General features: G+C 43.4%; 1 long non-coding RNA gene across 1 annotated transcript; it reads right to left on the minus strand.

Moving 5' to 3' along the window:
• Positions 1 to 688: 688 nt before the first annotated feature.
• LOC144330935 (uncharacterized) lies at positions 689 to 13300 on the minus strand. Its single transcript, XR_013397642.1, has 3 exons — positions 13127 to 13300; positions 4898 to 5532; positions 689 to 1013 (listed from the first exon to the last, which is right to left on the minus strand). It is a non-coding gene; the product is annotated as an uncharacterized LOC144330935 (long non-coding RNA).
• Between the last annotated feature and the right edge of the window lie 1826 nt (positions 13301 to 15126).

Genomic DNA, 15126 nt, shown 5'->3' on the forward strand with positions numbered 1-15126 from the left:
CCACGTCCTACTCTTTCCCTTGCAGTGGGAATCTGAATTCCGAAACTGCATTTGTAATGCGGAAAAGTCATCTTGCTAAAGACTTTCGTATCTTCCTTTGCCTTCCTACCTAACCTTCCCACCTCCTGGAAGGTTTGTGGTTCTGGTCTGCCTCCATCTCTATTACAGGAGTGAGATGCCATTTAGTAAACATTCCTGAGTCTGTGTCATGGTTCTGTTTGCATCCGATGCCCATTTCACAGTCAGGCCTGAGCAGTGTCTGGAATGGTTCATTCTGGAACAGTCTAGCCTGCTTCAGACTTCCTCTGCAGCTAATGGAAAGGCCAGGGCTGACACTGCTGCCTCTCACAGGTTACGTCTGTTAGCCGCATCTTCCTTCTTATTGGGAGAAAGTTTATATGGTCTGTGCAGGAACACAGGTTGACTCAGGTAAACTAAGGTAAACACAGGTACACCCAGCTACATTCAGGCATTCCCAGCTATACTCAGGTTCAGGAGTTTCTGGTTCAATGATACCTTTCCGTGGTTCTCAAATTGCAATTTTTCAATTAAAAAGAATAATTTGAAACTCTATCTGAAGTATAGAATGAAAATTGGAAAATGAGATGACCTTAAGGATGAGCTTGTTGTTAAGTAAATAAGAAAAAAGATTTAAATGAATAATAAAAAGTATTAAAAATGAGAGGACTAAATGTATTAAGTAGCTAAATTAAATATAGATTAACAAGTATATATTTTGTACTCTTTGGTATGAATCAAGTATAAACAAATGGATTCGAATTTCTGAACCCACAGACCAATTTTTTCTTTTAAGAAAAAAGCTGTCATAGCCATGGAGGTCTCCCTGGGTCGGGCTTGCACCTGCGCTTCTCCCTCCGGTGACAAGTACGAGTCTGTAGCAGGGGAGTCTGATCACGCCTCTGCTTCCCGGAGCTCATGGTACCTGTGGGACAGGACATTTGCCTTCAAGGCCTGAGTTGCTCCCCATCAAGGCCTGCATAGGGTGGAGATACCTTCGGTCAAAGAAGAGAAAATGTTCCTTATGTGGTATTTTGCTTGTGACAAATAAATACTCACACATCAATGAATTGGTTAAGAAGTGAACTACACTAGATTTGTCAGAGTCTCCTAAAATTGGAATAGAGAAAAGAACTTATTTCCAGATGTCTGAAGCAGGACTTCCTAACCATATGGAGGTAGATGTTAAATTACGTAAAATAATCCTAATTTTAAATATCCCTCATATCTCACTGTATTAGTCCATTCTTGCATTGCTATAAAGAAATACCTGAGGTGAGGTAATTTATACAGAAAAGAGGTTTAATTGGCTCACAGTTCTGCAGGCTATGCAGGAAGCATGATGCTGGCATCTGCTGGGCCTCTGGGGAGGTGTCAGGAAACTTACAATCATGGCAGAAGGTGAATGAGGAGCAGGCACATCTTACATGGCCAGAGCAGGAGCAAGAGTGCTCAAGGGAGGAGGTACTATGCATTTTTAAACAGCCAGATCTCACGAGAGCTCACTCACTAGCAGCAGGACAGTATTAAGAAGAATGGTGCTAAACCATTCATGAGTAATCTGGCTCCATGATCCAATTATCTCCCACCAGGCCCCACCTCCAACACTGGGTATTACAATTTGACATGAGATTTGGTAGGGACACAAAATCCAAACTATATCAACTGCTCATTCCTATGACACCACTCTACTAGCTATATATCTGCACAGTGGCTTTTGTTATGTTAATTGCAGATAATATGCATTCCTTGAAGCTGGGTGTACTCTTTTTTTTTCTTTTTTGAGATGCAGTCAAGCTCTGTTGCCCAGGCTGGAGTGCAGTGCACTGCACTCTAGGTTCACTGCAAACTCTGCCTCCCGGGTTCAAGTGGTTCTCCCGCCTTACCCTCCTGAGTAGCTGGGATTGCAAGCGTGTACCACCACTCCTGGCTGATTTTTGTATTTTCAGTAGAAAAAGGGTTGCACCATATTGACCAAGCTGGTCTGGAACTCCTGACCTCAGTGATCCGCTCTCCTCAGCCTCCCAAAGTGTTGGGATTACAGGCATGAGCCACCGTGCCCAGCCCTGGGTGTACTTCTTATTTATACGTAGCACTGCCTGGTATTTGTGGAACACCAGTAAACGTTTGTTACATAACTGATCAATGGAATTAATGAACTTGGCATACTTGTAAATAAAAATATCTGATTCATCTACATAATTTACCCAAATGAAGGGCTGTAGCCGTCCTTCATGCTTAGCAATGTTATGCATTCTCTTTTGTTTTCTCCTAGTCCAGTGACGGATGCAGTTTTCTTGCTTTACTTATTTTCCACATAACCTCTGGGTGACCCTAAATGAGGCCTTACCTATCTGGCACTTTATCTTGTCAAAACTCCTTGCATGGTTATCACTCCTATCTATCTTGACTGACGGTTGGATCAATCGACAGAGTAAGTATTTAATCCCTGAAATCAATCTCTCCGGATTCTCAATCATTTGTCTTTGCTGGGTCTGACTTCCTTCTAGTTCTATGTACGAGCCTTTGTAAGGTTATCTCACACTCAGCAGCCCAGGGGAAGTTTCCTAGAGGAGGCTGAGAGGCACATGCGTCTTTGGCCCTGAAGAGGACATCTGTGTATTTATGTGTGTGGACATGTAGTCCCTTGGAGCCAGGCAAAGGAGATTTGTAAACAAATGTAGTTTCTGCTGCTGACTGCCTGTCTGGCCACAGTCTTTTCATCTACAAATAGTTCCCACCCTTTCAGTCTTATTGAGAGCTAGCTATGGGAAGACATGCCAAGCTCATGAATTCCCATTTAAATGCCACACATGTAACATGAAATCAGGTGCAGCCTATCAGTAAGAGGAAAGTACCTAAATGGCTTAAATGTCAAAGGGAAAGCAGGTCGGCAATGGCATCCTATCCCCAGTGTGAGATGCAGACCATCAGCTCCAAAGCCCTGCAGGCTGCCTGAGTGCACAGTAAATGGGGTCAGGCTCTCCTTCGGGTTGAAATTTCTACCCAGCCAAAAGTTAGATCTTCTTGGAAGCAAATTGACTCTTCCAGCGGTTTAATGGAATCTACCTGCCCCTGCAGCTGTCAGTGGTATCATCATCACTGCCAGAGGTGACAAAAGTGGGGATTGCTGCTGGCAGTCACTCGTAAACAATTCTGCTCAATTGTCTGTGTAATGTTTAAATTGAGGACTACTACCTAGGCGCCAGGCACTGAGCTGTATGCTTTCTATGCAATTTCTTGCAGTTCCTCTCCTGATGCTCTGATGTGTACCATTAGAATTTTTCAGATGAAGAAATTGAAGCTGTAAGAAGATATTCTCAAGATTATACAGCTATGAAGCAGAAAGATAAGGATTTCAACCCTGTCGTGCCTGACAGCAGAGCCTGACAAGTAGGAAGGTGGCAGCAGAAGATGGGTTCACCCCAGCACCAATCTGTGTGACCTCAGTGACAGTGATTGATCCGGCCTTATCTCCGTCACTTCAGAAAAAGTTCTTCCATCATACTTTAATCTTTTTCAATGGGAAAATGTTGGTAACCTCATGTCATTTTGTCTTTGCCTCCTTGCAAATACTTATTGAACATGTGAAAGTGTATTTCCAAAGAGTTAGAAACATGACTGTCATCTAAATATGGAATGAACATGCATCAAAATGTATTCAACTCATTGAGGGAACCAGTATGATGGTAATGCTGGTTCCAAAAGCATTTGGAGGAACTGAACATTCAGAGGCATTTTAGGGGGAAAATGCCAGAATAAGATTCCTGGATTAGACACAAAACTGTTAATGTCCTACAGGCAATACAATGTGAAATTGAGGTTATCATTTCTACCAAATAGAAATCTACAAAGTAACATGTAACCTCACAGGAGTGTCTAGCTCTGATCTGAGTCAATGACAGAGTCGAACACAAGTACCTTTCCTTAGATCGGTGGGCTCTCAAACTTTTCTGCATGTTAAAATGACTTGGAGAGATTTTTTTTTTGTAATCCTGACACCTGAGATCCCACAGGTATTAGTTTCTTATTGCTGCTGTTACAAACTACCAGAAACATCATGGCTTAATGCAATCCAGCTTTATTCTCTTACAGTTCAGGAGGTCAGAAGTCTAAAACTGGTCCAAAGACCTGCTTCCTTCTAGAGGCTCTAGAGGAGAATCCAGTCCTTGCCTTTTTTACCTTCTAGAGGCTGCCTGCATTCCTTGGCTTGTGACTCCTTCCTCACCTTCCGAGACAACAGCACAGGGTCTTCTCTGATCTCTGCCTCCATCTTTAAGCCTTCTCTCTCTGACTCTGACCCTCCAGCCTCCTTTTTGTAAGAGCCGTTGGGATGACCTTGGGCCCATCCAGATAATCCAGGATATTTCCCCCATCTCCAGAGCCTTAACTTAATCATATCTGCCAAATCTCTTACATGTAAGGGAACATATTCACAGGTTCTGAGGATTAGGAGGTGGGCATCTTTGGGAGGTTATTGTTTAGCCTATCACATCACCCCCCACCATTAAATCAGGATGTCTAGGGGTGGGAGTCAGGTAGCCGTAGTTTTCAAACATCCCAGGCGTTTGCAATTGGAAGCGAAGTTTGAAAACCAATTCCCTAAATAGTTAAATAACCTTTAAATGATGCAGGAGTTAGCACGCCACCCCAAAATAGGCCACTCCGACATATTGACTATTTTGAGTTTAGGGTACCTGGAAAACAACAAGTGTGAGAGGATCACTCTGACCTTCTGTTTCTTACAAGTAGGAGATGAAATTCACATGTGAAAGATCCCTTTCCTATATCAGAAGGAAAGCATCATTCTTATCCTCAAGGATAGGAAGTTGAGGCTAAGGGAAATTTGTACAAATAAACCTTGTTTGACTAAACTTACCTTCCGAGCCACTTTTTCACCCAATTAACTACTCAGCCCAAGCTTCTTGGCCTTGTGACATTTTCACAATTCATGACTCTTTGTCTAATTCTGTATGTAAGTGTTCAATCTAACTGTACCTTTGGGTCTGCATTTCCTTATGTAGTCTCCCCTGCCATGTAAAACTTGTATTAAGTAAATTTGTTCTTCTGCTGTTGATCCTGTCTTATGTCTGTCTTATGTTAATATAATTCTCAGCCCCAGGAAAAAAAAAAAAGAGTACAGGTTAAATTTTGCTTCCTCTGTATTTTTAAATTTTGGATAATTTTTCTTAACAAACTGAAGAAATTACTGAATATTTATCAAACGACCAAAGCTATGTTTCAATTAGCATCTGCAATCACGTCTTTGTTGTATTTGATCCTGACCTGGTTGCTCTTTTCCCTGACTGTGTAAACTTGGTGAGTCAGTGCCGCCTTTTGCCCTTACGTAAAATGGAGCAAATGGAACTCATTTCTGTCGGAATGGTGGTGACAGTGGAGGAAGGTGTAAGCCAAGTGACTGAAACGCCATCTGTCACTGTGATGCTGCACATGTCCGTGGTCGGCTGCTGGAGGACGCGTCAGCCTCAGGTTTGCATAGCCAAGAATCATGATCTGTGGACCACAAAAGACTGAGGCTTGTCAATGCTGCTCAGGTAACGAAAATGAAAATAACATGCACACGCGCACACCCACCCATCTATCCTTCAATTATGCCTGACGGCTGAAAGCAAGCAGAGGAGAGCTGTGAAAACAGTTAGTGGCGCCATACCTGGGAATCTTGGTGAATCTCCAAAAAACATAAAATCTCTTGCAGTAAACCTATCATCGGTCTGAGTTTACTACATTTCACCCAGCGCTGATCCTGGAGCCTCGGGGTAAACTTTTCAGAAGAGACTGGTACTGATTTTCAACCTGAACACCTGAATTTATTAGAGTAGTTCTTGTATTTTAATTGAAACAACAGGACATTCCCCAGGTTTGCAATGATCTGCAGGATATTTCTGAAAACTCTGAAAGGTCTGAAGAATGTGTCTCAGGCTGAAGGGAGGGGAAAGTTTCACTCTTAAGGTTCCACTTAGAGACCACATTCCCATCTCCAGACTCCTCTGTTCTGTTTATGTGGACAAACCTTGCTCTTTTTTAGATATAAGATTCAACTTAGTTGACAAGCTTCATCAGTTCCTTGTTACAAGACTAATAATCACAACTTTAATGAGCCATGAATCAGGTTTCCTAAAGCTACAATTTTCAAATCTCCTTCAACCAGCAGAGCCAATTTTTCAAATAAAATCATACAAAAGCCAAAATATACATGACAAAGGGAAAACTGTGACCTTCGCAGTTGGCGCTATTATGCTTCTTAAAATAGGACATACAGTTGATCCTGATTATTTACTAATTTCAGATTTGTGACTTCACCTACTTGCTAAAATTAATTTGTAACCTCCAAATCAATACTTGTGGTGCTTTTGTAACCACTAGCAGACATCCACAGAGCAGTGAAAAAAATGTCACCTGAGGCTCCTGTTCCCAGCTAAGGCTGAACAAGGCGGCTCTCTGCCTTCTTGTTTTAGCTCTTATACGGTAAACAAGAGTCCTTTTGGAAATCTATTTAGTGCCATCGTTTTACAGTTTTATGGTTTTTGTTAGTGATTTTGCTGTTTAAAATGGCCTCAAATAGTGCTGAAGTACGGTCTAGTGGTCCTAAGTGCAAGAAGTCTGTGATGTGCCTTATAGAGAAATACGTGTGTTCCAGAAGCTTCATTAGGGCATGAGTTAGAGTGCTAGTGGTCGGGAGTTCAATGTTAATGAGTAAACAGTATATATTTAACATGTTGTCTTGGCCCAGCGTGGTGGCTCACACCTGTAATCCTAGCACTTTGGGAGGCCGAGGCAGGTGGATCACTTGAGGTCAGGAGTTCGAAACCAGCCTGGCCAACATGGTGAAACCCCATCTCTATTAAAAATAAGAAAAAAATTAGCTGGGCGTGGTGGTGGGCACCTGTAATCTCAGCTACTTGAAGAGGCTGAAGCAGGAGAATCGCTTGAACCCAGGAGGCGGAGGTTGCAGTGAGCTGAGATTGTGCTACTGCACTCCACTCTGGGTGACAGAGTGAGACTCCGTCTCAAAATAAAGAAAGAAATAAAAATATGGTGTCTTTAAAAAGAGAAACACATAAAACAAGGTTATCCATTAATCAATTAATAAAAATGTCATGACCAGAGATTTGCAGGAACCTAATCCTCTGTTTCCCCTGGAAGCAATGGTTCAGTGCTCACTGATTCAGTGTTTGCTATGATTTTACAAAATATAACTGACATGAATAGTAAGAATCAACTGTGCCTTTGTTTGGAAAAATATCTGGGTGGCAGCTTAAGTTAGGTGGTGAAACTCCATGGGCCTAGGCAGAAATGTGTTTGTTCCTACAGGGATGAAGTAGAGGATGAAAAGAAGAAAAGACAGGGAGAGAAAAGGAGGAGAGAGGAGCTACAGGTAGAAAGGAACTATTAGGTTGGTGCAAAAGTAACTGCGGTTTTTACCATAACTTTTAATATTTACCCCCATCTCACTGAAGGACCACAAAAGCAGCCCCCAGCAACAGATACTGAAAAGGTGCTGGAGAACAGGAATGTCTAATCCAGACTTTTAGGATTCCTTGCCATATTGGGTATACTATGAAACCGTGATTTCCAGCTCTTTCTTAAAATTTACTATCCTTAAATGTGCCTCTCATGCTAGCTGCTTAGATTCTTTTTTCTCATGGAAATCAGGGAAGTTTCTTGTCTTCAGCAAAGCGATGTGCATTTTTTAAGGAGGCAGAGTCTCAGCAGAGAGAACCATGACAATGTAAGCCCTGCAGGGATCTGAAAGCATCTTGGAGAAGATTTTGCTGTGCTGAAGGACTGGGCTTGAAAACCCCCAATCCTAGCAATTTTACCTGGCCTTCAAAGGGCTGGGAGGGCCCAGAAAGATAGAGAGGCTTGTGAAATGCCCTTGCCGTGGTTCCCACCTTGACTTTGCAGAACAGAGTGCCAACCATGGACGGGGCATATAACAGCTGTGTCCCATAACAGAGTAGCAAGCACAGTTCCTCCTTGGATCTGTGCCTAGCACATTCCCTGACAATGCCCCTGAGAAACAGTCACCAGGATTTAGCTTCACCAGTCTCTTCTCACGTGGCCTTTCAGGAGGGTTGCAGCGTTGTGCCCAGAGCACAGTCACAGAAGCCAGGACTGGACTGGGGCCTGGAAAATACAATGTTCCCTGTGGCCAATTGCAGCACTATGTTTGGTAGCATATGCTTTGCTTGTCTTTCTCCTTCCCTGTGGGATTCTGCTAGGAATCAGGCTCCCCCTGGCCTGACTCCTTTCTTGGAGGATAGAGTTTTAAAATTTTATTATTTATTTATTTATTTGAGATAAAGTCTCACTTTGTTGCCTGATATGGAGTGAGTGGTGCAATCACAGTTCACTGCAGCCTCAAACTCCTGGGCTCAAGGGATCCTTCCACCTCAGCCTCCAGGCAGGTGCCACCATGCACGCTTAATTTTTTTAAAGTTTTTTTTTGTAGAGGTGGGATCTTGCTATGTTGCCCAGGCTAGTCTTGAACTCCTGGTCTCAAGTGATCCTCCCACCTTGGCCTTCCAAAGCACTGGGATTACAGGCGTGAGTCACCGCGCCCAGACACCACGGAGTTTTTCGTGAACTGAAACCGTCCTCTGAATGTTCCAGCAAAGCTCCAGCAGATGGTGATTTCCCCTGACTGCACGCATGTGCCAGAAACGCATTCGTTCCTAAGCCATTGAGCCACATTCATCAACTTGCCCCAGTGAACGGAGGATTCCTTGGGACCCTCCTTAGCAGGAACTGCAGAAGAGAAACAGACGAGGCTGCCACTACTGCTCCTGCCGCACTTGTACATTTAAGGGCCAAGGAATTCCAGAGCACAACTTCATCTTCCTGGCTTGCCTGGTCTCTTGGCTTCTGCTCTGAGCTCCGGGATCCAAGAACCCAGGACTTCCTCATCTGTATCCTGAGCGCAGCACGTGCACCAGCCATAATTATGTCCCCACATCACAGACGTGTTTACATCCCCTTTATCTCATTTTTTAATTTACCAATTGTGTCAGGCTGACCGCTGTTTTCTCCTTTTGCGCTTATGGACCAACAAATCAGCAGTTGTAAATATCTGTGACAAGGATAATTTATTTGCTACACACAAATGTGTTGGATGTAGGTGGTAACAGGAAAGAAACAAAAATATTGTTACCCAAAATGTAGTGATAAGATGCCAGGGTCTGAGTAAGTCTGCTGATGGACTTTCAGGGTGGTAGAGTGTTTGTACCTTTTGAAAATATGAACTGAACAGCCAGTATAGACCAACATTTGGTCAGTTCTGTAAAACAGATGTTAGATGACTTCCTTGACTGGGTAGACTGTTTAATTCAGGCAGAATATTCTGACCAGTAGCCCTGGATAAACACAGACCGGCAATGGCCCAGGTTGTTTTCTTCTTCTTCTTCTTCTTCTTTTTTTTTGAGATGAACTCTCACTCTGTCACCCAGGCTGCAGTGCAGTGGCATGATCTCGGCTCACTGCAATCTCTGCCTCCTGGGTTCAAGTGATTCTAGTGCCTCAGCCTCCCGAGTGGCTGGGACTACAGGCACGTGCCACTACATCTGGCTGTTTTTTTTTTTTTTAAGTAGAGACGGGGTTTCACCATGTTGATGAGGCTGGTCTTGAACTCCTGACCTCAAATGATCTGCCTGCCTCAGCCTTCCAAAGTGCTGGGATTACAGGCATGAGCCTCCACACCCAGCCCCAGGTTTTTAATACCTATATGTACTCTAGTTAAAAGATTTTACAACAAAATGTGAATATCTCTCGTGTCTTTTTCTTCCTTTCCCAGGTGTGCGAGTGTGTGACATGGAGCTGAGGGCTTGGAGGGTGAGCTCTAGGACAGGACCCACAGGCCTGGTAGCCTGGTGACAGGTGCACTCAGCTTCTTATCAGTATGAAAATAGAATTGGTTGAAGCCAGGCTTGGGGGAGCCGGGGCCGGGGGCTCTCATCTCACCTTCTGCTGCAAAGGTGACTCAGCTTTCATGGCCTTCAGTTCTCATCTGGTTGGGCAGGTACTGAACAAAGCAGATGACATCAGCCATGCGTGGAATTCCTCACCACTGTTCTCTGCTAAACACACCGTATTTTCAATAGAACCTCTCATCGACAGAGACTCCTTACGCACATAGTGTTGCCAAGCGCAGTGTGGTCCAGAGTTACCTGTTGGCTCTTGGCTCCTGGATCAGGCTCCTCAGTTGCCCATCTGTGTAGACAGAGCCAGGCTCATGGAACGCAGGGCAGTGGTCTCTGGAAGCTTGGTCTGAGCAAAGTCACATATTCTGGCATTTGGTCAGGACAGCAGAGCTGCTTTTTAACAGAGAAGAGTAAATTCTCCTCCCTGGCTCTGACCCTTCAAAGGTGGAAACGTTGGACCCACCTTTCCACTTCCGGTCATTTCTTTTTTATCACTTTTACCGGAACAAATGCCATTTCTAGCCTTCTCATTGCCCAGCTCCAGTGAAGCCCACGCAGCACTGTCAGATTCTTCTTCCTTAAATACAGCTTTGATCGTCATTCCTCCCCTGCTCAAAAAGCTGCAAATACTTCCCACTACCTACAGAGGAAGGAAGACCATGCTTACTCAACCTGTCCCCGAGCCCCTACAATAGGGTCTCAGGGTACTTTTTCACCCTCATCCCCTCCTTCCCTCCTAAATAAACCTTCCTCTTCCCTTCAATTCTCTTTGCAGGTTGCTCAGTGTGCCCAGAACGCCTTTTCCCCGGTGTCTCTGTTTAGGAATGGTTCCTCCAACACCCCCACCCCTCTCTCCCCGTGAAATCCACCCCATTCTTCAAGTGTCAGCTCTTTCTCCAACTCATTCTTAATTCATTCAGCCCGGAGGGACGTCTTTCACTGCTCTGAATTTACTGTCCGTTTCAGGCATTCATTTAGTGCTCCTGATTCTCTCCAAACTTTTTTAAAAAGTACTTTCATTTTAAGTTCAGGGGTACACGTGCAGGTTTGTTACAGAGGTAAACTCATGTCATGGGGGTTTCTTGTACAGATTATTTTATTGCCCAGGTACTAAGCCTAATACCCAATAGTTGTTTGTTCTGATGCTCTCCCTCCTCCCACCCTCCACTCTCCAATCGGCCCCAATGTGTGTTGTTCCCCTCCCTGTGTCCATGTGTTCTCATTATTTAGTTCCCACTTGTAAGCGAGAACACGTGATATTTGTTTTTCTGTTCCTGCATTAGTTTGCTAAAGATTGTGGCCTCCAGCTCCATCCATGTCCCTGCAAAGGACATGAGCTTGTTCTTTTTTATGGCTGCAGATTCTCTCTAAATGTATTGCACCAATAAGAAATTGGTGAGTGAGCACTGATAACTGGTGGCCCATGGCAATGGAATATTCATAGGCTGGCCCCCTTCTCCCTTTCATAGCTCATGCCTGGTCAGGAATGAAGAGCAGAGGGGGAATAGGACAGTTCTCAGGTGAAGAAGCACTGGCATTTACCCTAAGAGAAGGGATGTTTCCTAAACAACAAGGCTGTTTTGTTTAGCAAATTGAATTCTTCACTGTTTGGGGCCAAATACACTTTGTTTTCTAAAACAGAGTCTACTATTACAGCTGTTCTACATAAAGCTGACGCCATTGCCTTCATCTCAGCCCCACTGGGAGCGTGCTTCTGCCCTGTGTTCTGAGCAGCTGTAATGGATTTACGGAGATATTCACATACTCCTCCCCAGCCCCTCCCAACCCCCAGCAGGGTCCCATTTTTACAGCATGGCTGGACAACACCTCCACACTCTACCACGCATCCTGAGCCAAATGGACAGCTCATTCCTGACTCAGGTCTATGACCTTGGCTTCATCAATACATTAGTCTCAGTAAATGAGCCAGGCAGCCTCAGAGCACTGTGGCATTGATACAGGATAAAACCTTTATACCTTGTGAAGGGAGAGTGTGGTCTTCTCAACCAAGGCATGAGAAAGCCTCTCGAACTGAATTCCAAGAAGCTGCCAGCTATGATAAATAAAAGGGTTCCTCGACTACGAGTTTAAATGCCTGCTTTCTGATGCTTCATTACTCCTGAAATGATCGGGAAAAGAACTTTGTTCTTGGCAGAGGTTTTCTCATCAGCAAACGAAGGTTTTTTGTTTGTTTGTTTCCTGACAATTTCTTGGTCCTTTTCACACTCTAAAATGCTAGATGTCTGAAGAATCTTTGCACCCAAGACTGAAGTACATGACCTTTTTTTTATTTGAGACAGTCTTGCTCTGTCACCCAGGCTGGAGTGTAGTGGTGGGATCTCATCTCGCTGCAACCTCTGCCTCCTGGGTTCAGGCAATTCTTGTGCCTCAGCCTCCCGAGTAGCTGGGATTACAGGCACCTGCCACCATGCCCGGCTAATGTTTGTATATTTTGTAGAGATGGGGTTTCGCCATGTTGCCCAGGCTGGTCTTGAATACCTGGACTCAAATGATCAGCCTGCCTCGGCCTCCCAAAGTGAGCCAACACACCGGCCCTAAAATACATGACCTTTTAAGAGCTCTCCCAACATTGTGACCTCTGAGATTTGCTATAGTCCTCACTGCAGAAAGAATACACATTTGTGAAAATCTGTCTCAGTGCTTTAGAATTGTGCTGAGATTTCTTCTGTGCTTGTTTGCCTGTCTGTTTGTTTAATCTGAAATGGCATGTCAGTGTTTTTCAAAATTCCTGCCTCTTTTGGCATCAGTTAAGATTCATGATTGCAAGCAACAGAAATCAAGTCTGGTTAACTCAATATGAAAAGGACTCTCATGGCAGATTCTTTGAGATCTCACAGTATCAGCTCTGTGAAGTGAGAACCTGGAGTAACACACGAGGCATGTTATAAAGGAGCTCACTCCATTTGCGATGTTTGTCCATTGCCAGCTGGAGGGCTTCCACTCCCCTTCCCTGCTTGCCCCACACCTGGGCAACCAAGTTACGAAGACTGTGGGTGTTCTATGCCCCTGTCAATGTCCAGGAACCTCAGATAGTGCACCCTCTAGCCCATGTGCCAGCCCCAACCCAACTTCATCTCCTAACCATAATAAAAGCCCAAAGCCACCCCTACACCGCCTTCCAACATAAGCTGTTCCCTCCTAGGACTCGCCAGCTTGTGAGTACTAAATATAATTTATTCAACATCACTGGTGAGAGTGTTGTGTTATCTCTCATGACACATGGAAAACCCCTGGGTTAAGCCACAGAATTCCAGCTGAACATGGGCTGCTGCCCCTGCCTGACTCTTGAAGCTGCCACAACTTCTGGGAATAAATTGCGAACTGACCCCAGGTCTTTGTGACATGCTCTGAAGATTCAGTTCTGGACGGGAGAATTGCCATGTTTGAGCCTAGGCACATGCCATCACCCCTGGTTGCCAGGGCAGGAGGACGATCTCCTCTTCTGCTTCCCTATTTATGAACACAGCAGCTTTAGAAGTATCTGGAGGAAAAACAGTGAGACAAAATAACCTTCGAACACAATACTCAAAGATGGAAATTCTGTCATTGAAAGACTTACTAATTCTTTGTGAATAAAAAATACGCACCTCTTGTAGTCTTCAGGTACTTACAAAGCCTTTTAAAAAATTGAGATAAAATTCACATAACATAAAATCTACCATTTTAACCATTTTAAAGTGTACAATTCAGTGATCTTTATTCACAATGTGGTGCAGCCAGTTACTGATATCCAATTCCAGGACATTTTCATCACGTCAAAAAGATATTATCTTACCCCTTAAGCAGTCAGTCCCCATTCCTCCTCCTCCCTTCTCCCAGCAATCACTAATCTGCTTTCTCTCATTGTGGATTTTCCTGTTCTGGACATTTCATATACATGGACTCAGATACTCTGAGGTCTTTTCTGACTGGTTTCTTTCACTTAACACAGTATTTTCAAGGTTCATTCATATTGTAGTGTGTATATCAGCACTTCATTTTTATTGCTAAAAATATTCCATTGTATGTTTATACCACATTTTGTTTCTCTTTTCTGATGATGATGATGATGATGACGATGGTTATTATTATTATTTTGAGACAGGGTCTCACTCTGTCACCCAGGCTGGAGTGCAGTGGCACAATCTTGGCTCATTGCAATCTCTGCATCCTGGATTCAAGTGATTCTCCTGCCTCAGCCTCCCGAGTAGCTGGGACTACAGGCACACACTACCATGCCCAGCTAATTTTTGTGTTTTTTAGTACAGAAGAAGTTTCGTAATGTTGGTCTTAAACTCCTGATCTCAAGGAATCTGCCTGCTTCGGCCTCCCAAAGTGCTGGGATTACAGGCATGAGCCACGGCGCCCAGGGCCTTATTTATCTTTTGAACATTTGGGTTGTTTCAACTTTTTGGCTGTTTTGCGTAATGCTGCTATAAACATTTATATACAAGTTTCTGTATGAATATCTGTTATCAGTTTCTTGTGTATATTCCTAGGTGGAGTAGAATTGCTTGGTCTTAACTGTAACTTCATGTTTAACTTTCTGAGGAACTACTGGAACTTCCATTTGACATTTCTATCAACAATGTATGAGGGAGTCACTTTCTCCTAATACTTGTTATTGTCATTATTATTATTTTCATAGTCCTCTTAGTGGATATGAAGTGGTATCTCATTATGGTTTTGATTTGTATTTCCCTAATGACTAGTGGTGCTGAGAATTTTTTTCACGTATTTATTGACCATTTGTGTATCTTCCTTGGAGAAATTACTATTCAAATTCTTTGCCCATTTTAAAATTTGATTATCTTTTTGTTGTTGAGTTGTAATAGTTCTTTATGCAGTCTGAGTATCCCTTATCTGAAATGCTTGGCACCAGAAGTGTTTCGGATTTCAAATTTTTATCAAATTTTTGGAATATTTTCATATACATAATGAGATGCCTTGGGGATGGGACAACACAAGTCTAAACACAAAATTTATTTATGTTTCATATACACCTTATATACATAGCCTGAAGGTAATCTATACAATATTTTAAAATAATTTTGTGCGTGAAACAAAGTTTGTCTTCACTGAGCCATTAGAATGCGAAGGTATTGCTATCTCATATCAGTGCTCAAAGCTTTGAAATATGGAGCATTTCGGATTTTGAAATTTTAGATTA

The sequence above is a fragment of the Macaca mulatta genome, chromosome 8 (genome assembly GCF_049350105.2).
Source record: "Macaca mulatta isolate MMU2019108-1 chromosome 8, T2T-MMU8v2.0, whole genome shotgun sequence".
Taxonomy (NCBI): domain Eukaryota; kingdom Metazoa; phylum Chordata; class Mammalia; order Primates; family Cercopithecidae; genus Macaca; species Macaca mulatta.